We start from the raw sequence: 26117 nt of genomic DNA, 5'->3' as shown, positions 1-26117 counted from the left end.
CTCAGCCTTATTTCTGAAATAAATGTCAACAACCGCGCGCTACGTCACCGTATGACAACATGCGATAGGGCTGCCCTCCTGCAGACCCTATTTTCATTACATCTGCCTACTAGAATTTCTATCTAGTTTTGTGAATGTATTTTGTGATTGTAATTTTTTATTTTATTTTGACAAACAAAATACTTTGTGAATGAAATAGGATAAAAATGCATATTGTTTTATGATTAGTAGATTTAATTTAAGAAATATATTTGTGTTAAGATTTAGTAATAAATCTTATACATTTGCGACCGTAAAATGTATGCGCCTCGACTGAGGCTTACAAAATGCTTGATTATTATACAGGGTGTTAGGTAAAATGGGTTTATAAGCGGACACTAGCCCATGTTAACATGTGCATATAAACGGTATGGTGAAGTCAGAAAATTGATATCATCATTTTAATAATTTTAATTTTCATACAAATCTGATTTTATAAATTTTATTTTGAATGAAAATTTAAAAAATAATATGATGATATCACTGACTTCACCATACCATTTACATGCACATGTTAACATAGGCTAGTGTCGGCTTATAAACCCATTTACCTAACACCCTGTATAAATAGGTAGTTGTAATTATTATTATAAAAAAAAGCACTTACTGTTTAAAAAACAACACATCGTTCATTTATTACTGTGGCAAATTCGCGACACCCCCGACTTTTGCATGTCGAGCGCATACCGAGATTTGAATTTCGAAGAAAAGCTCGCGTTTCGTCCGTTTATATGAAGTTACAATACTGTATGATAGTATTACCGTGGCTAGGCTGATGCTGAGAAGAAGTGGTGGTGGAAGAAACGCAGCACCTTCAGCCAAACATTTATTTATTACTTTGAGTCTGATATAAGAAATAACTGTTGTGATATTTAAATTTTAAACATTTGAAATGGAGATAACAATACATCAATTATATTGATTAAATTACTTTATGAAAATATCATTCCTTGAACTTATACACTAATAAAAATTCGTCTTACTTACATAATAATATAGACAGTTTATATACAAGAGCACTACCAGATCAGATACAATTTAGAACAATATTCTCAACACACACATTAATTAATAACATAACATCATTATATTATTATTATAACAAGAATAACATCAATTATTCACAATGTTTTGTGAATCCCCATAATTATACAGGGTGTCCCAAAAAGTAGTGTCAAGCCGAAGCCCAGAGGTAGAGCATCACAAGGGCTACCCGAATCAACATTAAAGTGTTTAGTTTATATTTGTGTTCTTTCATTCACTTCTGAATCAGCTATGCCTAGTATTCATCTAATAATAATAAAAAAATCGCGGACACCCCGTATACTTGTATATTAAACATCAATAATAAAATATATTTACATTGTATGCAAGTATTATCACAATGATAATAATTCCCTGCTTAAATTATTTTCCCTGTTCACTATCCAATTTACCACCACCACCTTTTTAAGAAACACCATACCCTAGCATTCTTTTCAGTCTATCAATTATCTGTGTACAGATCATAGCACTTCATAAGCACCTCACCCATAATAAAAAAATATAATATCCTGATTCCACATCCTCCAAATCCATTCTGAAAATAAGGAAAGTGATTAATAAAAATATATATAGAAATGTGTTTAGGCCCGTTTTCTACCACATGCTATTTCCACATCACCGCGAAAGAGAGCCGGTTTGGAAAACTGATTGGTTAATTTGGTTATACAAAACATATTAATGTCATCTCCACTCCTCTCCTTTGATGGAATCCGGGTCTAATTTTTCTTGTTGTATAATGTATACTATAGATGGGCAGGATAAAAACTACACAGCGGATTTAAACTCTACCACCTTTTACCCGCGTCTATACTAATTCTATACCGATCATTGTTAGTCTGCATTTTTGTAATTATCTTATCTCAAAAATTAATGATATTATTAATTTGTGCAAAATTCCTGGGGACACACGTAAAAAATTTTGCAGCTCAGCATACGCATACAAGTTACACTATTGAATGTTGGTTCTCTGCTCTTGGCGTACTTACCAAATGCTTAGTGTCGTCGAAATTGCTCGTCCTACCATGCGGCGTTTACCTAAAATTAATTGTGCATTTATTTATTATGTTAAGGCTGTATATGTACGAGTACCTATACTGTGTAAGCATCAATGTAATAACTTCTGGTAAACCAAATAAAAAAATTACTTTACTTTCTGGGGAAATTCAACTGACAAATAAATAAAATGCGGAACCATTTTCAAATAACATAAAAATTTTAATATTTCCGTCCTTACATTCTAGAAATGGACAAACCTCAAGAGGATTTAAGACACCATTTAAAATATGAAATATATAAAAATGAAAATATTGGTCGCATATCATTATTATTAGCTTTATTGATATTTTTTTTATATTTGTACACCGCAAAGGTACCACATGTTAGAGCAATTATAAACTTGACATATACTTAACAATGTACAAATGTTTTGAACGAATAAATTAATGTACTTTTATCTTTATTTATCTTTAAGATACTCACGGCTTTTGACTGCAGTCTTTTTTGCCGCAGAATTTCGCCATGGGGTGACGAGGGCCGAATTGTACTGGTGGCGGTGTTGGGAGAGCGGTAGTCGTGACTTTTTTAGGTATGTGCGAACAATCACATAGTAGGGTATAGTTCCCGTAAGAAAATCCATCCTGCAACAAAACATTTACGTTCGGCTCGTTGTCACGGCAATTTTGCGGGATTGCATAATGCAAGAGCCCGCATCAACAAATTCCAATAATAGGTAAATAAAAATAGAATAAAAAGTAAAATGGGTCCCCGTCGCCATCGCCAACAAGTCATGTGCATGTCATTGTGTGTGATAAAGTGGTGTGTTAATAATAAAATAAAATACCTACTTCAGATTAAAAACCAAATTTTAGTGCAATTTTTTATTGATTTTGTGTTCTATCTGTAAAAATGGCAAGTATGCAAAGTAACACAAGTGTTAGAGTAGAAGCTGTGGTAGAAGTCACTGCTTGAATTTAACATATCTTATAGAGAGGGCTGTGCGCATTCAGTGGAGGCTAAATGACTGGGTGATAATGAATTAACTGTATTCAATCTACAGGGTGGAAACGTTAAGTGATCTCAATCGATTATTTCTAAACTATACAAGATATTGAAAAACTGGTAACTGATCCTGAAAGTGCTTCAGGATCTCTTTCAAACGGTACCAATAATAGGGTACAGAATATACTGGATCTATCTGAAAATTCAATGTTTCCAGCTTCCATACTAAATGTATGCCAGCCACACAATGTTAGAAGTGTGATTTTTTTTATTTAATAATAAACTCTTAAAATGAAGTCGTAAATTGTATTCTTATTTAAAATTATTCATGGAAAACATTGATTTTAGGCTTTACTTGCTATAATATTGTCAAGAGATGAGTGTCATGACTGTGGTAGTACTAAATGTATGGAAGAAAGAAACATTGAATTTTTTAATAGATCCAGTTTATTCTGTAACTTATTATTGATACCATTGGATAGAGCTTGTGAAGCACTATTAGAATCAGCAATCAGTTTTACGATATCATGTGTAGTTTTTAAAATAATGTGACTTTACCAAATGTATGGAAGCTGGAATCATTGAATTTTCGGATAGACCCAGTTTATTCTGTAACCTATTATTAATACCGTTTGATAGAGCTCATAAAGCACTTTCAGGATCAAAAACTAGTTTATTGATATCGTGTATAGTTTATAAATAATCGAGTGAGATCACTTATCGTTTCCACCCTGTATATCGAGGTACTCACGGATGACTCCGATGGGTCTATCTGATAGGTAGGGTTACGAATGTAGGCAAGTGCGTCGTAGTAGAAGGAATAAGGCCCGTCAACGTATTCTTCATTTAAAGTGATGTTACAAGGGCACACTCCTGCTATTATTAGCACTTCTTCATCCTTTTTTGACTCCGGATTGGAGTCATCCTTGCTTGAGTAGAAGGGAACAACGTATACATCTAGCAGGATTATTAATATGACGATTGCCGCAAACCTGCAATCATAATACACTGCATATAACTATCTATATTTAAAAGCGAAAGGTCTCTAACTGATTCACACATCTTGAAATCTCAGAAACTTTTAGAAAGTGCTCACTTAGACAGGATTTTGCAAAATTCAACCTCTATGAGCGTAAAACGACCAAGCGTACGAAGTCGCGGGCAGCCGCTAGTGTAACATTAAAGTGGCACACTTAATTACTTACTCCAGTTCAGTCGGCCCATAATACTCAAGTATGATCAAGTCTTACTGAATAGTTTGCGCGAGAGACACTTCCAAAGTCCTAAAAATAAAAAGAAAAATAAAATAAAATGTGCCCATCCCTCTAACTTCTGAAATAAGAGAATGATAAAACTAAAAAAAAATCATGTACAATCAAAGTTATATAGGTACCTACAAGTTTGTACGGAACCCTCGATGCTTGAGTTTGACTCGCACTTGGCCGGTTTTTCCCTCTATATAATAATTATGCTGTGCCCGCGACTTCATCCGTGTAAAAGTCGAAAAGGTTCTGAGAGGATTTTTAATGATTATAATATTTTATGTTTAAAATATGTTTGCATACTTACAAAATAAAGTATTTAGCTAATTTTCTTTGCCCCTTCAAAAGCCCCTTCTTTCTTCCTTTTGACTTCCTTGACTTTTTGCTGAAAAGTGTAGGGATTAAAATTATCTTAGTTAGCTCGGCCTTTGGTCTGTTGAAACTTAGGCTGGGTTGCACCATCTTATTTTAACTTTAACAAAAGTCAATAATTTAAAAAAACAACCCGACTCCAAAAAAAATGCACTAAAAAGTAGAAAAATAATTACCTACTTCTCGGCCGTTTGGTGTAGTGGTTCGAAACGGACTACTATTCGATCCCCGCACAGTACAAACATTTTGTGTGCATGAACATACCTATTTGTTTATATTGGACTGGGTGTTTTCTATGTATAATGTGAATCCTCCTTTTTTGAATTCGATTAAAAATCTGTCAAACTCCATACAAACATACTGGTTATCGTTAAAGTTACGGTCAAAGTTAGGTGGTGCAACTCGGCCTTAATATTTTTACGTTATTATCTTTTTACAAGGAAATCGAAAACTGCTCATTAAAATATTTTTTGTTTTTCTACGGGTGCTAGAATTACCAGGCTTCTCTGTGCTCTGGAATATGCCACATACAACTGCTGGGGAGATACAGCTATCCCTCAATTCAACTAAAATTGCTAAAACTGAAGCTGAGCGCCCGCGCTTATTTCCTCTTTATAATATTAATATAGATAGAATAATGGTCATGTTAATAATACCCTAGAGTTTAGAGGATATTGTCAGTTTGACAGTATGACGTTAGTTCGTTGACGGATCTCTTCCCCCAACAGGTAGGCCTTCGGATGAATATAGGCAAAGCGAAGCTTATATCGAGCGTCCATGTTGCACCCTACCCGGTTTCGGTTGAGAGCTCGATTCTCGAACTGTTGACAAGTATGTCTACGACTACGGGCTATATTTCACCGGTACACCATGGCGGCGCAACCAGTCGCCGCTACCAACAAAATGTATACAGCTTTGCGCAACCAAACGGACACCAGGTGAGTAACTCTCTAATAGAGCTATAGGTATACGTTTTGTTGGTAGCGGGCGACTGGTTGCGCCGCCATGGTGTCCCGGTGAAAATAGCCCCACGATTCAACTAGGTAGGTCCAATTTCGAGAAAGAGGTCAATCGTCGAATCCAACTCGGCTGGGCAGCGTTCTTTCCTCAATGCCTCAAGACGAAAGTGTTATAATCGGTACCTCTAGTGGGAAAAACTTTCGAGTTCGTTTCGTTGCGTATTCAAAATGTCATCGAAAAATTTTGTATGAAAAATTAAACAGCGCCCCCTAGGGCGGCTATACGAGGGCTGCACTAAAAGTATCGGGAATGGAATATTTCCACTGTTCCAGTCATATTAAAATCTATTTAATTGCAAACTCCAGGGTTTTAAAAATCGTATACCATTTATTTATTTAAAAAAAGATTCTCGGTCGTATCACAAGGTCTTGTCAAACTTGTTTAGTCGTTGAGAAAATGGAATTAACTCGAGAAAATTCAAGAGCGATGATTTATTATGACTTTTGAAGTGGTTTAACACAAAAACAGTGTGTTGACCGGATGATTTCTGCATTTGGTAATGAAGCCCCATCCAAAACCACAATTTATCGCTGGTTTCCTGAATTTCAACGTGGACGTGTCAAGCTCAGTGATGATCCCCGTCAAGGTCGTCCAAAAACTGCAGTCACCTAAGAAAACGTTGATGCTGTGCGTAAGCTGATTGAAGAAGATCGACATGTGATATACCGCGAAATTCAGGCAACTTTAGACATTGGCATGAGTCAAATACAAATAATCTTGCATGAACAATTAGGTGTAAAAAAGTTGTTTTCCCGATGGATACCGCATTCGCTCTGTGAAGAGCAAAAAGCGGCTCGCGTTACTTGGTGCGTCAGAACTCTCGGGAGATTACATGCAGGATCCTCAAATGCTGTATACAACATCGTATCAGGTGACGAATCATGGATATACGCGTACGAACCCGAAACAAAAAACCAGTCACGAGTTTGGGTGTTCGAAAATGAATTAAAGCCAACAAAAATTGTTCGTTCACGGAGTGTTGCAAAAAAAATGGTGGCCACGTTTGTCTCCAAAACCGGCCATGTTGCGACTATTCCTCTTGGGGGACAAAGAACGGTTAATGCAGATTAGTATGCTAGCATTTGTTTGCCACAGGTCGTTTCTGAACTCCGTAAAGAGAACTGCAACCGCCGCATCATCCTCCATCACGACAATGCGAGTTCTCACACCGCGCACTGAACAAAAGAGTTTTTAGAGCAAGAAAACATAGAATTATTAGTCCATCCGCCGTACAGCCCCGACCTAAGCCCTAATGATTTCTATACTTTCCCTAAAATTAAGAATAAATTGCGTGGTCAGAGATTTTCATCACCTGAAGAAGCTGTGGAAGCCTACAAAACGGCCATTTTGGAGATCCAAACTTCCGAATGCAATGGTTGCTTCAATGATTGGTTTCGTGTATGGAAAAATGTGTCAAAGTTCGCGGAGAATACTTTAAAAAGCAATAAATACATTTTTAAATAGTAATGTTGTTTCACTTCCTTAATTCCCGAAATTTTCAGTGCCGCCCTCGTAATATAGGGGGCACTGTTTAATTTTTCATACAAAATTTTTCGATGACACTTTGAATACGAAACGAAACGAACTCGAAAGGTTTTCCTACTAGAGGTACGGGTGTCCTTCGGTAAGCCTAAAATTGTTAGTCCTAATTTCATTTGGCCGAACCGCACTGGCTGAAACTTTTAACGCACAATTATTATTGTTTGGCTTAACAGTTGTTTTCGCACTAATATAATAATATACCTACTTTCGCTGAAACAAATATGTGCCTACTTTCTTTTGGCAGTAAGCAAATTACGCTTTATTGAAATCCCTAATTTTAGGATCTCTAATAATGAAAAGTTATTGGCATAATGGTTTTAGTACTGTAGTTGGATAACAAAGTCTCGGTTAGGTTAGGTTAGACTTGCGACCTTAAGGTGAGTATAGACTAGCTAGAGCATTTACTTGTAACAGATCAACGAGCCGCTCTATGAAATGTTACAGTGTATCATCTGTCACGAACCAAATGTCATACATTTTACTTGTACCATTCGTAAGAACGTTACATTACATAGAAAGTAATAAAAACCACAAAGTAATAAAAACCACCTGTTATTTTTCCAAAATACTGAACTGTCCTATGCATGACATTGACAGAGTGGGGCGCCACCGTCAATACCGGATCGCTAGTTCCGATTTTTGCCATGTTGGAAACCATATAGTTGACGATGGTAGCGCCCCCCTGTCATTGAGTTTGGCGGGACAGTTCAGCGTGGGTCATCTATATAATGACAATAGTCTTATACAGTGTTTTTCAACCTTTTTCATGTCACGACCCACAGGTTGAAAAACACTGGTAAAAAACTGTAGATATTTCAACCAAAAATATATTGAAAGGAGAACCACCACTTTCTATGAAGCGTTGGTACCGGTACTAAATTCTTTGTACAGTCACGGAATGAAAAGGTTCGTCAGTTTTCAAATTGATTCCTTCAACGAATCGCGAGCACATATTTCCTTTTGAAACTATGTTACAGAATAATCTCGAGTTAGTGAAATTAATCTTTAACTGTTCGTCAGTAAAGTTCAAAATTATTCAGATCAAAGTTGTTTGACGATTTAATTCGTCAAGAAGATTATTATGATTGATAAACTAAAACCTTCTTGTTGGTGCAACCTGCCATTATCTATTAAATAATAAAAACTATATTTTGTAACATTGCACTGATGGGATAGAAAAATAAACAAGCAAAACCTTATTCGTTAGCAAACGTCATATTTATTTAAATGTTAGCAGCAATGTTTCTTGCACGGTTATGTTGGCAGGTTTGACTCTTACAGTACCTACCTAGTGCAAGCGAAAACCGACACTAAGGTGACGAACCTTTTCATTCCGCGACTGTACATCTACTCATGTCGTTTTTATGCCTTCTTAACAGTAGTTTATTATTGTGATTATTTGAGGTTGCTAACTGACGTAGTTCAGGGTTAGTTAAAATTCTCATTACTACATCAGTTGTAGGTAATTATCATTTTTACAATCCCACCAATGTACAGTCGCGGAATGAAAAGGTTTGTCACCTTAGTGTCGGTTTTCGCATGCACTAGGCACTGTAAGAGTCAAACCTGCCAACATAACAGGGCAAGAAACAGTGCTGCTAACATTTAAATAAATATGACGCTTGCTAACGAATAAAATTTTGCTTGTTTTTCTATCCCATCAGTGCAATGCAATGATGACATTGACCAATTGACAATAGTTTTTTTTTTTTATTTAATAGAATTAATAATGGCAGGTTGAACCAACAAGAAGGTTTTAGTTTATCAATCATAATAATCTTCTTGACAAGATAAATCATCAAACAACTTTGATCTGAATAATTTTGAACTTTACTGACGAACAGTTAAAGATTATTTTACTCTAACTCGAGATTATTCTGTAACATAGTTTCAAAAGGTAATATGTGCTCGCGATTCGTTGAAGGAATCAATTTGAAAACTGACGAACCTTTTCATTCTGTGACTGTACATTTGTACAACTCTGTACAACTCGGTATAGTTCCAAAATAGTGAACTGTCCTATCGATGACATTGACAGTGGGGCGCCACCGTCAATACCGGATCGCTGGTTCAGATTTTTGCCATGTTGGAAACCATATAGTTGAACGATGGTAGCGCCCCCCTGTCATTGAGTTTGGTGGGACAGTTCAGCTTGGGTCATCTATACCATTAATGGTTTTTCTCTTTTGACAGTTGACGGATGGATTTGACGAAAGATTGATTAAAGAAAACCGGTAGCTAGTGGCAGGAAAGTGTACAAAATTGTGTAACTTTTTATAAATGAATGTACGAATATTTATTAATTAAACATTTATTTTTTCAACAATATTTAATAACATCAAGACATAACAAATCTACTTAACATTTATATCATTTTGTAAAGAATACACCGAAAACATTGAATTTATACAATACACATACCTACCTAGGATTTGTTATAACTAAAAAACACCAACATTCCAAATATTTTAGCTGGCTGCGGAAACAAAAATAAAATTAAATAATAAAAAAATAGCCAAGTGCGTGTCGTGCTACGCGCAGTGTAGGGTTCCGTAGTTGTTCGTCATTAACACAATATATTTCAGAAGCAAGCAACTACTTCATCTAAAGTCACTTTAAATATTTTCTACTAAGGAATTTTTACTAGTTAAGAAATTTTATAATACATAGGTAAGTTAAATGACTATTACTCTTAGACTAACTGATTTATCTGAAAATGAGTTCATGAAAAGCAGTATTATTGCGATTTTTTCCAGATATTTCAAGCCAACAGTTTAGTTTTTAGAGGAGGGGGGACGCCCTACTCGAACAAAAATTGGCACTTTACTCTTTCATATTTTGCAAACGGATCCTTAAATCGAAAAATAATCTTAGAAACCCCTAAGTCATTTTAAAAGACCTATCCAACGATATTACACACGATGGGGTAGATGAAAAAAAAATTCAACCCCACTTTACATGTATAGCCTGACCAGGAACATAAAAACCCTGGCACAGAGGCGCTTCAATTGCATTTGATAGTGCAACACTGAGTACAGTCGTACATGTGTTAAATTAATAGGCTAAATTTATGTATCAGGATTCAGGATTACGGGCTAATTTGATATTTTCATAAATTAACGAAAAATATTATTAAAGATAACCTGGTTTAAATAAATTAAATGAAACCATCAATCGAGCTAGTAGGATTTATTTTATTATTCATCAATAATCAAATTCAGAACATGAATATTCAACTGCAATGTCTGCTCATGAACGCTTCAAACTCGGTACTTCTTTCCCAATTCCATAAAATTCAAAACTTAGAAAGTGACAAAAAACTTTAAAATAGGTAGTTGAAACAGACTACAGCTAATTTTCATAGTGGACTGTACCATACGATAAACATGTCAGTCAATTTGACAACCTTTGTCGGAAACATTATTCAATGAAAATATTGTCCGAACCCTTAGTATTTCTCTTCGACAAATACATTAACACATCGTGAACCACTTTTCTTTCACGACTATAAAAATATTTTAGCAATTTAATACACGAAATCAATTGCACACATTTAAAATAAAGTTTGTTTACACTTTGACAACAATAGACTGACATGCATGGTGACATGTGAATGAAGTTTTCAGTTACTGTTGCCATTAAAAGAAATTAGTACCATTAGTTTTCCGCAACATGGCGAGGGTTTTTATGTTCCTGGTCAGGCTATACTACCCTCAATTGGCTGATTCTTCACCCCCCCCCCCCTCTAAAAACTAAACTGTTGGCTTGAAAAATCTGGAAAAAATTATGCTAATAGTAATTTTTATGACTTCCAGGAAAATTAACAGTTAAGATAGTTAAGAGTAGGTAATAGTCGTTTAACTCGTTTAGCTATAAAAAATCCTTAGAAGAAAATAATTATTACAAGTAACTTTAGATGAAGTAATTGCTTGCTTCTGAATTATAATAATAGGTACCTAATATGTATTGTTGTAACGACGGACAACTACGGCGTCGGCACCCTACACTGCGCGTGGCACGACACGCACTTGGCCAATTTTTGTTATTTAATAGATAGAGTGACTCAAGAAGAAGGATAAATAAGTTTATAAGAATAAAACATGCATATTAAAGGAGAGAAAAATCGAGAAATTTCATTGCATCGTGCGAAGCCGGGGCGGGCCGCTAGTTAAATAGAATAGAATAAACACTAATGAGGTATGTTTGGATTTGGCAAGAACATACAACAATATGTTTGTACCTGTGTATGTGCAAATAATGTGTGTGTATCTTAGATTAAGACAAAAAGGGATGATTCGCTACGCGCTTACATTGCTATAGCCAATGATAATGGAAATGATAACAATATCATGGCGAATATCGCAAGGCTATGCCGTGGACTTTGTTTTTAGTTTATTACAGCTCGTACGGCTCAGGCCTAAAATTCTGTTTTTCTAAAATGTACAATTCTCAAAAAGTCTACGTACCTACTCATCATGTTTGCATTCCTATTTTGTCAGCTTTATCGAAATGTCTTCAATTTAAAATGTGTGCAGTCTTAGCAGGCATTCTATTCATAATACATTTCTATAATTTCTATGATCTAAAAGGCGAACATTGTACAAAAACTATCATTGTTGGAAACAGACAATTTTGAGAAGCTGACAAGCAAATTAAAGACGTGCTCTCATTCTGAATTGTGAATAACAGACATGAACAGACATTTTGCGAAAAATACCTATAAGTATAATTAGGAAAACGGATGTATCAGGCCTGACCCGTTCGTACACTTTTTAAAAGCACAAGAAAGCATATTTATACCTTGTCCATCACAGAACTTACAATCAATATTACTGTGCTCTAATTGTGACTAATTTTATGCTATCATCATTATAATTATTATTATCTTCTTTTTTGTTTTAATCTAAGGTATGTATGTATGTAAAAAGATGAGTGTAAATGGGTCATGCACGTAAGGAGCGTGGTTTTTAGAGTTTGTTCTCTATGGTAGGTCTGATCTATTCGTTCGTTTCAGCCGAATGACGTCCACAAAGATCAGTCAGGTACCTCCCGCAACCTACACCAAATCGTCGGTCCACCTAGTGGGAGGCCTGCCCACACTATGTCTTCCGACTCGTGGTCGCCACTCGAGATTTTTTTTCGCCCCAGCAGCCATCAGCTCTGCGAGCTATGTGGTGCACCGCTCACTACCACTTGATTTCAACGATTCTGCGGGCTATGTCAGTCACTTTGGTTCTCCTGCAGATCTCCTCATTCTGTTTCGATCACGCAGGGAAACTGCGAGTATAGCATAGCGCGCCTGATCGCCCTTTGGGTGACCTTGAGACGTCTTATCGTCGCTTGCCTCTCTAACTGACGTATCTGTCATTTTTTTCGAAACTGAGTTATCTACACCATCTTAATCAATTTCGCAAGACGAATCGATCTGTCTAATCGCCTGAAAATTTTGCTAAATGTCAGTTACGTCGGTTAGAGAGGCAAGCGACGTTATCACGCCCATCAAGCGACCACGTCTCAGATCCATATAAGCCAACATACACTGGTCAAAGACTTTTGTCTTGAGACAATGCGGTATTTCGGACGTGAGAATATCACGAAGCTTCCCGAACGCTACCCAGCCGAGTTGGATTCGACGAATGACCTCTTTCTCGAAGTTGGATCTACCTAACTGGACCTGGACTGTCTGATTTATACATATATTTATTTTCTATCTACGATTGGTTTTTGCGAAAATTTTACTTACTCGCCCCCTTGTTGCCCTGGAGCTTGAGGCTGTTTCTCAGCCTGCGCGTTAGACGTGGGTGATGTTTGGGCACCTGGTATGAAAGAAATGTCGTGGTTAATAACTGAGCTGAGTCACTGCCTACCTACATGAAAAAAGTTTGTAAAAACCTTAGGAGATAGAATTTACCATTACTTAGAATTAACTAATTAAAATCTGGTTGACTATTGCAACTTATCGAAAATGGGATATAATTAGTTTTTTGTGTATTCAGTTTAAGCAGATTGGCTCGCAAACTTGCAACTTTGGTAAGTCCCACTTCAGTTCTTCTACGTAGAGCTTTACAACTGTCGTTCACAAACACCACTGCAGTGTCATCATCATCATCATAATCATCTACATAAGAGAAAAACCTGACCCCACCCACTCCACCCAGCTCCGTTCCATACAGATCATTAATATAAATCAGGAAATAGGTCCAAGCACACTCCCTTGGGGTACGCCAAAAGTTATGTTAGTGTCACTGCTGATAAATGGGCCTATTTTAACCTTGTAGGACCTCTTAAACAGACTTAGCGGGGTATCTCTAATTCCTTAAGATCAAGTTTGTGCGCAAGAATGGAAGCAGAAACCGTTTCAAAGCTTTTCTTTTAAATCTAGAAAGACTCAAACATTTTTGCCACTGTCTAGATGTTTAGTAATGTGGAAAGTTAAACTTAAAAAGCACCTTCAGTTGATTTACCTTGTGTAAATCCATATTGGGATCCTTGATGCCCCTGTTGGCTGTGGCTTTGGTCTTGTTGCTCTTGACGTTCTTGTTCTGCCTCTGGCTGTTGACGTCGCTTGTTCTCTCGCACTGGCCGTTCAATAGCAGGGCGTGCAATCAATGGTCGTTGGCAGAAACACTGATTGGGGATGAAATATTCATCGGGCCCTGGTATGAAAGAAATGTTGGCGGTTAGTAACTGAGCTGAGTCGCTGACTAATAACATGAAAACAGTTTGTAAAATCCTTAGAAGAATAGAATATTGTGCATTTTGTGACTCGATAGAACTTAAATGCAGAACAACATTACTCGCTTAGGGGTGGAGGTTCGTAAAATCCGTTCTTGGCGGATGTCTACACCCTATAAGGAACCTGCTTGCTTAAGTTTGCAGGTGCTATAGCTTTTGAGATTTCGTGATTACTCACTAAGTGATATTTCGCGTTTGTATAATATGTTACAGTCAAAACTCATAATCGGTCAAAATCACTTTTGAGTGAAAAAATCTGTCAAAAGTGGTTTCGCCTGATTTACATTTATGACTAGTGAAAATTATTTGAAAATCATCAAAAATGTGTTAAGTATAACATTTTTGTGATACAAATGATCACACCTACCATAGGTATCTACCTACTGTTAGTATTGTTGCTATTCGTCAGGTAAAAGTCAAGTAGATTATTAATTGCTGTGTGCTTACCATGAGTTTACATTACATATTAATATTGCCTCATTTTTAATGATTTTAAATTGAATACAATTCATCACTTAGCACAAAAGCGCGCATCGCTCCATTCTGAAGTTTATTGTGTGACATTGACATTACTACGTCAATATCACTACGATAGCAGCTCATTGGCTATAACGATACACAATTAACACTAGCTACCTCGCCTTGTCAAAGCATTTAATGTCTGCAAGCGAAACAGAAAACACATGTTCATCAGTGCAGACAGCAATACAATTCTTTACTTGTGTTGATGGTCTCAACTCTCATTGAGCGACCTATACCTGACTGGATTTTAGAATTCTGTTTTTCGATATTTTTTTGGGTTCTTTCCTTTTGAAGAAAGAGGCAAAGGCATACGTCATACTGCAAATGGTACTTACCGTAATTGGTGAGCGGCGGCAGCACCCGGGGGCGAGGCGGGGGCGGGGGTGGCGGGATGCCCTCGGGTAACTCATAATTATTATTATTATTATTATACATCTTTGACGCAAATAGGTAGCAGAACTGTCTGTACTTTGGCTTATCCTCGTAACGCTTCGATATCAATAAGTTGGTACTCGAATTTACTTAACAATCTGTAACAAAAAACATTAGGTTAGGACTAAACAACTTAAAATTGTCTTTAATGAATAAGAGCTATCTAAATAATATGAAACCTATTTTTTTTAAGTAATTAAAATGAACTTCGCTTGATGGTTCCTCCACTCATATTGTAACATTGAACAATGAAATTAATTATGAATGAATATGAATTGAAAAATGCCCATATAAGTGTCCTGTTGACCCGAAACTAAAAGATATCGTGGTTATCTAAATGGTTATTAAAAATAAATGCCCATTATGCCCTACACTACATTTAGAGCTAAACTGTTTATTTATTTTTTAATACTGTCTGTTTTCCTTCTTTTGGTAAACTTTATATTTGGAAATAAGTTGGCAACCCTACTTGCGACTGATCTACACTATACGTCTATTCTCAGCAGTGGAAGTCCTAAAATTAATGATGATGATGATTTTGATACATCGACATCAAGCCTTGGTAGGCTTACTTGGTAGTAATCCCATTACTGATACTGATTCTTGCATACCATCTACCACAGTTCTTGAAAATAATTCTACGGATACAATTCTACAGTTTCTGTGGAGCTTTAAAGCGTCTGACAAAAGTTTTAGTCCATGGAAAGACGTGTCTGACACTTATGATACTACTTTTTATTCTAGCAACATATACAGGATGTTGATTTGAACTCTATATTTATTTAGGTGATCTATTATTTTATTTTATTTAGGATAACAAACAATTGTGCAATTCAGATATGCAGTAAAGTTATACATAGACATTTAGTTATTGTACAACCCGCACCGCTATCCCCATCTTACAAACATGCTTTGCCTCTTTGCACTACTAGCTGATTTATGGAAATGAACAAAACAATCCATTATGACATTAAAAAATTAAGCCCTCCCCATTCCAAGAGGGGGAGGGTGGGCCCACATATGGGGGCATTTTTGTCGATAAAATTGACATAACAATATCGCTTTAAATTATCGCTAGCCCTATCCCAAAGTGGGAATTTTTAACGAATATTTTCCGTGCGACATCACTGTACTGTGGCTCGCAATACTGCAATACGTTTACACTGCGGCACCATCGAGCTACGCGGATCGCTCGCTTATCATTTCGGATAGCTTACTGAAGGAAGCCACGAAAGAAGGTAGTGTGAATAGTAATTATTTTTCTTCGACTAACTAAAGTTAAAGTTCGTTTAATTTTTTTTACTGATTTGTGATCAAAATAAGCTACTTAATCAACTACCTAAATATGGCGAGGATTGAAATCAACACCCTGTATATAAAAATCAGACATATAAAAAGTTAAGTAACTCTTATTTTTAGCTACCTTTCTCACCTGATACCTGCCCAGGTGCCCTTAGGCTAGCTCCACAAACATACAGGTATTCAAAGCACACGGTTACTACTCTATTTGAAAATAAGTTGTGTTTTATCGCTCTGGGATCTTACTCTATTAGATTTGATTTAAAAATCAATAAATACCAAGTCAGAAAATACTACAATATCGGCACGGTAATACTATTATTCTAACGGCTATTCCTAATTTAGCTAATCTCATTTAAAATCATCCGGAAATGTGTGATGTAATTATGTTACATAGTACCTACCTACATTTCCTAAACAGCAATCAGAAAAGTAATATATTTAAGATTTCAATGAATACGCGTGGACATGCGGTGCGAGGCGAGGGTATCATCCGATTAAAGAATTAATAAATTGTTGATTAATTAAGCTTAAAATATTATAATAAACCGTATGATTGTAAATTCTTAGTCTCAATGAGAGCCCAAATAAAAACTTTATTTCCTAAATTATCAAGAAGTATGAAGATATTATAATTTATAAACCATATTATAATTGTTACTTGATTGTCTCAATGAGAGCCTCAATAAAAACTCTGATCCTTAAATTAGTAAGAAGTAAAGATATTATTTTTTTTTTTTTAAAGATTATTACCAATTTGTATTGCCCAAATTACTAATAGTCCCATTAGCCCCTCGTGGTAAGCTAAATAAGCTTGTGTTACGAGTGGGCTCACCACAATAGTCGAGCGGCGGTGGGATTCGAACCCGCGTTCCTCGTATCTCGAGTCGGCCACACCGACCCCTTCACCGTTCGGCTATCGTGGTTATATAAATGATCTTTACTCGTACTTAAGTACATAATTGTCTCAATGAGACCCTTAACAAAAGCTGTGATTCTTCATTTATAAACGTGTTTTACTTATTTTATTCACTTAATAGCGTTCGTTTTATACATTTCCTAATACGATATTGGAATTCTATAAAATTCCTAGGAACTGTATTTTCCTAAGATATGTGCGTATTAAATAGTCTCTGAATCAATATTTTATTCATTTCCTAAAATAGCTTAGGAATAGTACATTTCCTAGGAGTTGTTTAGAATTCCTAGAATTCATACATTTCCTGTAACATATAAATATAAAAACGTATAGTCTACAAGTTTGCTTGTATAAGTTAGCGAGAAATTACCAGTACTTTTTCAAAATGCATATTAATTGTTATCTAATTTATCTTTTAAAATCCGTACTCCGGTAATCCATCCGGAGATTAAAAAAATCTCAAACACAACAAAAAATCTTAAAACTGTAAGTCTCCAAATATGGAGACGCCAAATAATCTAAATATACCTATATAACTCAAAGGTGACTGACTGACTGACTGACATAGTGATCTATCAACGCACAGCCCAAATCACTGGACGGATGGCATGCAGGTAGATGTTATTACGTAGGCATCCGCTAAGAAAGGATTTTACGAAACTCTACCCCTAAGGGGGTAAAACAGGATCCGCGCGTACAAAGTCGCGGGCGGCCGCTAGTATATGTACGAGTATATACTCGTAAATTTATTATGGAAATTCTATAATAATATATCTAAGTTATCGGCCAAATAGTGGGCCAAGGTCGCCCCGCGCGAACACGTGCCAGTTGAGAGGATCTATCCTCTTCATTTTTGATTCGATCTCGCAAAGAAACACAATGGAATGATTAATTTAAAAAAAAAATTGTTCTTTTATGCGTAGTTGTTGCGTTTGAGCAGTACCTACCTATAATCACAGAATAATAATAAGTACCTACTCTATAATCCTTTTTAGGCAAAGAATGGAACCCTTATAGACTCGTTATGTGTGTCTGTCTGTCAGTCCGTATGTTACAGCTACTTTTTTCCGAAATTTGTGAACCGCATTAAGATTTACAAACAAAAATATTAAAAAAAAAAACAATTTTGGGGGTCGCCATAGTTAGAAATGAAACTCAAAAATGGTTTTTCATCAAACCCATACGTGTGGTCTAATAAGTAGTTTTTCATAATTAATTTAAAAAATAAAGTTACTAAGTACTCCTTTCCTCATGAACACGTAGAGAAATTAAATTCATATCAAATACTCGTACTCAGGTCTATAGTACCTAATAGTTAAGCTGAAACGAAATCAATGTTATATACCTACAGGATTCTACGGAACCCTCGGTGCGTCCGACTCGCACTTGACCGGTTTTGATGGTGAATGAAACACCCTGTAATGTAGTAAGAGCTTTGCCATAAAGCTTACAAAATAACTTCGCGTTTGCAAGCGTTCGCGTTTTTACTTTCGCTTGGATCACTTATCTATAAAAATGCAAATATTGAATAAGTATCTATAGACCCGTTATGTAAGTACTAAGTAAGAAAATTAGAGCAAGATGATTATGAAAATAATATTTAAAAAAAAACCGTCAATATTTATATTATTCCCTAATACCGAAAGAACTAAATTTTCATTTATGGTACAGTCAGTAAAAAAAGTCTAAAGCACATCATAACATTCTAAGGAAGAGAAATGAAACAATGTGTTGCTCGGTGTTGCTCTTGTAAAGTAGTGATATTTTCAACAATGTTCTATCATCTATTCACACAGAAATTGTTTACGAATCACAACTGAGAAACGACATTTAAAGTTAATTCATCAGCTTGTCGATTCCTTTAAAATTATAATGCATTTTCATCTTCCAAAATAATAAAATTTTCACTTTAATAACACCATGTCAGATGTCACATGTCAACATGAAAAAGAAAAGTAGCTCTGCTCTCTGCCTAAAGGGCTTCTTTAAGCTTAAAAGGAGGCATCGAACACTAAATTATAAGGTATTTCTTTGGTAATGAAAACAAATATTTATTTTATTTATTTATTTAAATGTTGCCAGTAGTGTGACAAGTCCGAATCCAGACATAAAAGAATCTTACAACACCTAATTATCGACGCGACATTTAAATGAAAAATACAATTTATTATCACGTTTTGTTGTAAACACAAACCAACAAGTAATAAGCCTGCATATGGCAAATTAAAATAGTTCACTCTCATAAAGTCCTGAAGAGTCACATGTAAAATGGTATAAGCTTATTGCAAAACTTTTTCACATTTGTGTGGTCACCCCAGATGTACAGAAATGAGATGAGTTTATTACAAACTAGTTCTGTTCACAGCTTTCAGAATTTTATTCTGTTTCAGATTTCGGGATGACTGCTGCCTGTTGCTATCTTTCCTGAACATTATTATTTCTTATTTTGTGTTGAGCAGCTATTCTGGTTGTATGAAGTCCCAGCATCACTGCGACCGGTACCTATCTATTGTGATCGCCACTTTTTCCACGTTTTCCTTTAGTGCATCGATTAAGTAGTGCAGTATCTTTTGGGGGCAGTATGTTGAACATGTTGAACCCTGATGAACTGGACATAATAATATGATGAGTCTGAAGAATTATTAGAATAAATAATTGAAGAAGAAAATACCCCACACACATACACAACACATTTTCACTTTTACACACAACAGCACACACCCTACATCCATCCCTAATGCCTTTTCATCTTCTGTGTACTTTTCATATTTCGATTTATTGCTTCCTTATATAACACTTTAGCTTAGCCGTACAATTCTACCTGTTAATCGTTATTCTTTCCTCCACAGGACAGGCAATGCCTAGTGTGGAATATCTCCACTGGACTTTTAGTTATTGTATTGTTTGATTCTCACAATAAATATTTTCATTTTCATTTTTCATTTTCATGTTGTGAGTTTAGGATGTGTTTGCGCAGTGTCAGTGGCAGTGGCCTAATTCACGTATTTTGAAACAGTCAAAATGTCGTTGACGTTTAGAAGTCGTCCTATTGCAAAACGGTTTTAAATCCGTATTCACGTGTCGTTTCGATCGAACGATTACTCAATAGGTGTAAGGTCATCAAAGGCCCGCAGTCCGTAAGAATTGTAGAGGCGTTTCATCTGCCTCTTGGCATATCCTGCACGATCTTTTTTCAGACAGCCCCATAGTTTCGGACAGTCCCATATTTAAGCTGCAGTGTCCAGTGAGAGCTCGACCTAAGGTACGCATTTTGATACTATTCAGTCCTAACTCCTATGATCTGCATTTTCGGTCATAGTCTTTTAAGAGAGGTTTGGAATGAGTCCTGACATCAGTTGGGATGACTAGGTACTGCTTTCTTTCCCGAGCATTATGATTCGGGTCCCTTCAAGGTGAGAGTGAGGCACTTACAGGGCAGGTATGCATACCGTATGCACCATCCTAGACTGCATCTCACTTAGGCCCAGAACAGACGGTGAAACGCAACTGCAACGAAACTGCAACTGCTAGTTATTTTTGAGTTGCATCTAAGTTTCTGCCATAGCGTCCGTTGAGAGACCATACATGACGCGACCAGTTCGAAACTTTCAGTTTCAGTTTCATTCATTAGAATGATCAGAAAGTTGCAGTTTCGTTTCAGTTGCGTTTCCTTAACATCAGGAGTGATTGCAGTTAAGTACGTGAAATCGTTCAGCTTCAGTTCATGGAAAAGTTTAAAATGTCAAAAGATACGAGTACTTATAGATATTTGTTTTAAATTACCCCAATGAAAATCATACACAAAACACCACTCTAGATACAACAGCGTGAAGTTTGAAGAACTTGAATACTTGGAAAACTTAAGTACTTACCTTAATTGTTTCAACTGAAAATCAACTCGAAACTTTGATTAGTGAACTTTAGTGGGTAAATTAACTTTATAATAATAATAAATAAATAATAAATTTTATAATAAATATCCTTGGACATTTTACACTGCGCCTCTAGTCCCAAACTAAGCAAAGCTTGTACTATGGGTACTAGACGACGGGATAAACATACTTAGATACTTTTTTTTTTGTAAATACATACATATTATACATAGAAAACACCCAGACCCGTCACAGAAATTAAAATTCATCATTTCAATTTCTGCCCGGCCGGGAATCGAACCCGGGACCTCTCGGCATAGTAGTCCGTTCTGAACCACTACACCAAACGGCCGACGTCGTCGACTATCGTTAAGTAATAAATATGATTATTAATATTATTAAAATGTACTTACTCGTATTTGACTCAATTGATAAAAAACTTGTCTTTGGAACTTGTCACTTGCAGAAATAATCGGCAGAGATTAAACACACTAAAAACTCTTTAAATAACCGGCTAAGTCCGAGTTAGACTTGTAGGTACACGGTTCCGTACATTTTCGTCTCTTTAAAGTTAAAAAAAATCCCTGTATTTTTAACTCAACACGGTAAACACATAATTTTTGACAGACGACGGTTCAAGCATCTTTTCACATAATTAACTAGCTTTTGACCGCGGCTTCACCCGCGTGAAATTTAGTTTGTCACAGATCGTCATAGATTTAGCCTATATGTTATTCTAGGTTATAAACAATAATACTGTAAAGTTTCATCAAAATCCGTTCAGTAATTTTTGCGTGAAAGAGTACCTAACAAACATTCAGACATCCAGACATCCAAACTTTTAATAATATTAGTAGGATATTGGTCAATTTGGTCATAGTGTTATGCATCGAAAGCCTAAAATTTATTTAATTTTTCTTAAGTGTAGGCGTAGACGGTATGTCAAGATGAACGCTGTGATAATTAATTTATCACTACAAAGTTGTAATAGAAACAATTTTGAATTAATTACAAATAGTCTCAAGTGCTGCCGTATAAACTAGATTAGAAAACAAAGTCAAAGTCAAAAGTCAAAGTCAAAATTTCTTTATTTGTTTAGACTAATAAATAGTCAAAATCAAAATCAAAATCAAAAAATATTTATTCAGTTTAGACCACAAGTGGCACTTATGAACGTCAATAGAAAATAATAAAAAAAGAAAAAGGTAGCCCTTATGGGGCACTTTACATGTCTCCTTATCTTTTGGGCCCTACCAGCGCTTCGAGACAAACATATGGCAAGTGCTGAGAAGAAACGCCGCAACAAACTCAGTCACCACTGTCTGCCGGTTAATATAAATAAATAGAAATAGCAGTAGTAGGTACATTCGATTCAGGAGCAGTTCACTGAATTTACCATGCATTCTTGTATAGTGTGTCTTATAATGGGTATACAAAACATTTAGCTATAGCGACGCTGTACTCATAACTAAATTAGAGATGCCCTAATATGTCAATATTTATTTTACTTTATTTTTGTACAGTCAGCGTGAAATAGTTCGTGACACCCAAAGTGGCCAAAAAGTTGCGAACCCAACCTTATTCCAATTGTAACAAAGACGTGTTGCGAACATTTTGGCTACCTTGGTGTGAAAAACTATTCGACGTCGACTGTACAGAAGTGGTAAATAAAAAATGACGCCATAAAGTAGAAGCAGTGTGCTTTGATTACCTGATTTTTCTAAAACTGCAGACTTTTGCTTTGCTAGATTGTCGTGAGATAATTAACCTTTAAAAAAAATAAAACCGACTTCAAATGCGTGAACACAAAAAAAAAACTAAAAATTAAAAATATTGCGTATAAAAAAGTTCATCCCCAATTTGCCACCCTTGGGGGTGAAATATTTTCTTCAAATTCGCATGAAACCACTCTTTTGATAATACGTATTCAACAAAAAAATTATCTTTCAAATTGATTTATAATCGGCGGAGATATTACGTATAAAAAAGTTCATCCCCAATTTTCCAATTTTTTTTTTATCTAAGTATAGGATAATAATTATTATCTTACGACATCTCAAGATGTGGTCTATTTTATCAAATCCTGAAAAAGATTTTTAGAAAATGATTGATTTGACTTAACGCATTGATGTATGATTATGATGCTAGAGTACCTAAGTAGGTGATATTTGTTAGCTACACGTTACTTATAATATAGCCTACTTATTTATTAGACCATTGCTGTAAATTAAAAAGCCTATTCCTATCTGCATTTGAAAGGGGCATTTCTTTTACTCATGCTAATTAATAATATCCTATTCCCATAGTTCTCCAACTATGTTTCGAACATTCACCATCTCCTGTGGTAACCGATACAGCAATAATATGTAATTTCGTTAAAAGAATCAGCAATTTGGAAATCCTTGCGATCCTGATCAAAAATTTTATAATGTCATGTAGTTTGATGCTGTCTACGCTCCTAGTGAAAAAACTGAAGTTCTGTAGGGTATTCTGATATTGTAGTCTCCAACCGCACCTGTAAAGCTTAAGCTACACCTACCTGCCAGGGCGACGAGGGACGCGGCCGTTCCCATTGCCGTTACGGCGCCGGCGCATTAGTGCTCATCTAGTACCTGCAAAAGAACAAACCATGGATGTAAGTCTACTAAAGCCTAGTCCGTGAGCACGTAGAATTTTGTCCAATGACCCTAAGCTACCCATGCTATGTTGCTGTCGCGCTCGCACACTCACTGCGGGCGCCTGTCGCACAGTCGCGACAGCAATATAATTACACGCGAGCGATAAGGATGGGTAGCTTGGGGTCATTGGACAAAATTCTACGTGCTCACGGACCAAGGTTTAGTCTAGTGTGCATTCTAATGATGGCACTTCTCTAAAATACCCTTTTTAGTAGTTAGCGGCACTATTCCCACCTCTCGTTCCCACCAGGCAGCCAGGTGCAGCCAGGATCTACAGTTTGGCCGCCATAAAAACCCAACCAATGAAGGTCAAGTTGGTCCCGGGGAAAGTTAAACTGTCATTGGACCCGCAACGAAATGAATCAAAAGAACATGGGAGGACTTCGAACCAGGTTCGACTTCCCTCCATTGCAAAGCGGATGAACAGGTGACAAACAAAGGTTTTAAATAACCTTTAAGAAAAGATATGCAAAGAAAAGTTAGTAAAGGCAGCAGAAGGAGCCGTAATATTCTTGGACTTAAGACACTTTTTAAAGAAAGTTGAATGTTTGTTAAAATTCGAGTCTTCAACCAATGTAAAAATAAAGATTAATTTTGCTAAGTGTTAGATACATAAAAGTGTCATGAGTAGGTATTTAAAGTTATTTACACTCAGGGATTTTTTTACATGTATAAAAAAATATTAAGTAATAATATTAGTAAAAACTTACTTGGAATTAAATCTTGGTGCTGATTAAACTACGGGTGCTGATATCCTAAAGCGGCGAAGAGTTCAACCCTGTGAAAGAAAAATGACGATTAGTAAAATAAAAAAATGATCAAAAAAATAATGCGGCTAATACCAGCACAACAGGATTTGATGTATGATTTAATTTTTAAATGAAACAAAAATAAATTTATACTTTTAACTTTTATTCTCTTTGCGTAAATACATAGTTTGAGCTAGATCTAAAAGTATTCAAGATTTGAATGTCCAAGTATATTTTTTTTAATTATTCTTAAATCTCTAATAATGATTCTTTATGAAAACCTTGTAATTATTAATAAAAACAGTTTGACAAGAGCACAATGAGACCATAATATTATTATTTTATTTCCAAATTCCCATAGAAACCATCCAGCGTCAGCATCAGGTCTTGAATAACACTATAACAAGGCAATTTCAGATAAGTCTTGATTTAATTCTAATGTTGCCATATCTGACATTTGTTTTTATATTTGCTTTCAGCATGTGGAGGTAGGCCAGGCACCGCCATCTGTAGGAGGTAGAGGCATTCATGTATGGTTGGAGATTCCAGCTGAAGCTCTTTGCCACATTTATCTCTGATCATCACTTTCTTCCAGGTGAGATGAGGTGTAGGTCAAGACTTCCCAGTTATGGATTAAAAAAAATAGCATACATAAAAATAGAATCAGAATTTCAAGCTCACTCAAATTAGTTTTAACTAGATGCAACGGAATCTTAAAATTTCGTTGCATTTCCATATTTCCGTAGTCATCACCACTGATCTACTAGCTTTGACCAAAGTCTTCATTAGGTATCATGTTCTAGTCACCGCAGGTCAAGTTGTCAATATAAATCAATGAGCTTATTCTAAAATAATGCGACTTCATTATTCTTGGGTTTCTTTTGCTATCATCCAGCTCTATCACTAGATCCTGCATTATCATGTTTCAGTCCAGTATTTTGGTGAATAACAGCAGGTCAAGTTGTCAATATAGCTCAAATGGGCCTGATCTCCATACAACTAGATCGTGCTGTTCAGAACTTGCCACAGCCATCATCCAGATCTATCATCATCATGGAGCATGTCCAGTCCAGTCTTTTGGTGAATCACCACAGGGTAAGTTGTCAATATAGCTCAAATGACTCAAAATGCGACTGCGTTGTTCTATTCAGGACTTGCTATAGCTATCATCCAGCCCTATCACAAGATCCTACATCATCATGTTCCAGTCCAGGCTTTTGGCGAATCACCGCAGGTCAAGTTGTCAATATAGATCAATGAGCTTGGTCTAAATGTGACTTCATTGTTTTATTCTTGGGTTGTTTTTGCCATCATCCAGCTCCATAACTAGATCCTGCATCATCATGTTTCAGTCTAGTCTTTCGGTGAATCACAGCAGGTCAAGTTGTTATAATAGCTCAAATGAGCCTGATCTCCATACAACAAGATCGTCTTGTTCAGAACTTGCCATAGTGACCATCCAGCTCTATTATCATCATGGAGTATGTCCAGTCCAGTCTTAAAGCGAATCAGCACAGAGTAAGTTGTCAATATAGCTCAAATAAGTCTGATCTAAATGAGAATGTGTTATTCTCCAGAACTTGCCATAGCCATCATCCAGCTATCACCAGATCCTGCATCATCATTTTTGGCGA

The 26117-nt window shown here is 36.0% G+C and overlaps 3 long non-coding RNA genes across 3 annotated transcripts; all 3 read right to left on the bottom strand.

Annotated features, from left to right (window-relative positions):
- Positions 1-1365: 1365 nt before the first annotated feature.
- On the bottom strand, positions 1366-2711 carry LOC114364820 (uncharacterized). Its single transcript, XR_003656880.1, has 3 exons — positions 2563-2711; positions 2070-2118; positions 1366-1618 (listed from the first exon to the last, which is right to left on the bottom strand). It is a non-coding gene; the product is annotated as an uncharacterized LOC114364820 (long non-coding RNA).
- Positions 2712-3999: 1288 nt separating this feature from the next.
- LOC114364823 (uncharacterized) lies at positions 4000-13095 on the bottom strand. Its single transcript, XR_003656882.1, has 3 exons — positions 13021-13095; positions 4651-4728; positions 4000-4073 (listed from the first exon to the last, which is right to left on the bottom strand). It is a non-coding gene; the product is annotated as an uncharacterized LOC114364823 (long non-coding RNA).
- A 1912-nt stretch (positions 13096-15007) lies between these two features.
- Positions 15008-24514, bottom strand: LOC114364821 (uncharacterized). Its single transcript, XR_003656881.1, has 3 exons — positions 24445-24514; positions 23596-23668; positions 15008-15064 (listed from the first exon to the last, which is right to left on the bottom strand). It is a non-coding gene; the product is annotated as an uncharacterized LOC114364821 (long non-coding RNA).
- Between the last annotated feature and the right edge of the window lie 1603 nt (positions 24515-26117).

Source organism: Ostrinia furnacalis, unplaced genomic scaffold (assembly GCF_004193835.3).
Source record: "Ostrinia furnacalis isolate ACB-3 unplaced genomic scaffold, ASM419383v2 OfSCF7471, whole genome shotgun sequence".
In the NCBI taxonomy this organism is placed as follows: Eukaryota; Metazoa; Arthropoda; class Insecta; order Lepidoptera; family Crambidae; genus Ostrinia; species Ostrinia furnacalis.
This window is presented reverse-complemented; position numbering and strand designations above follow the sequence as displayed.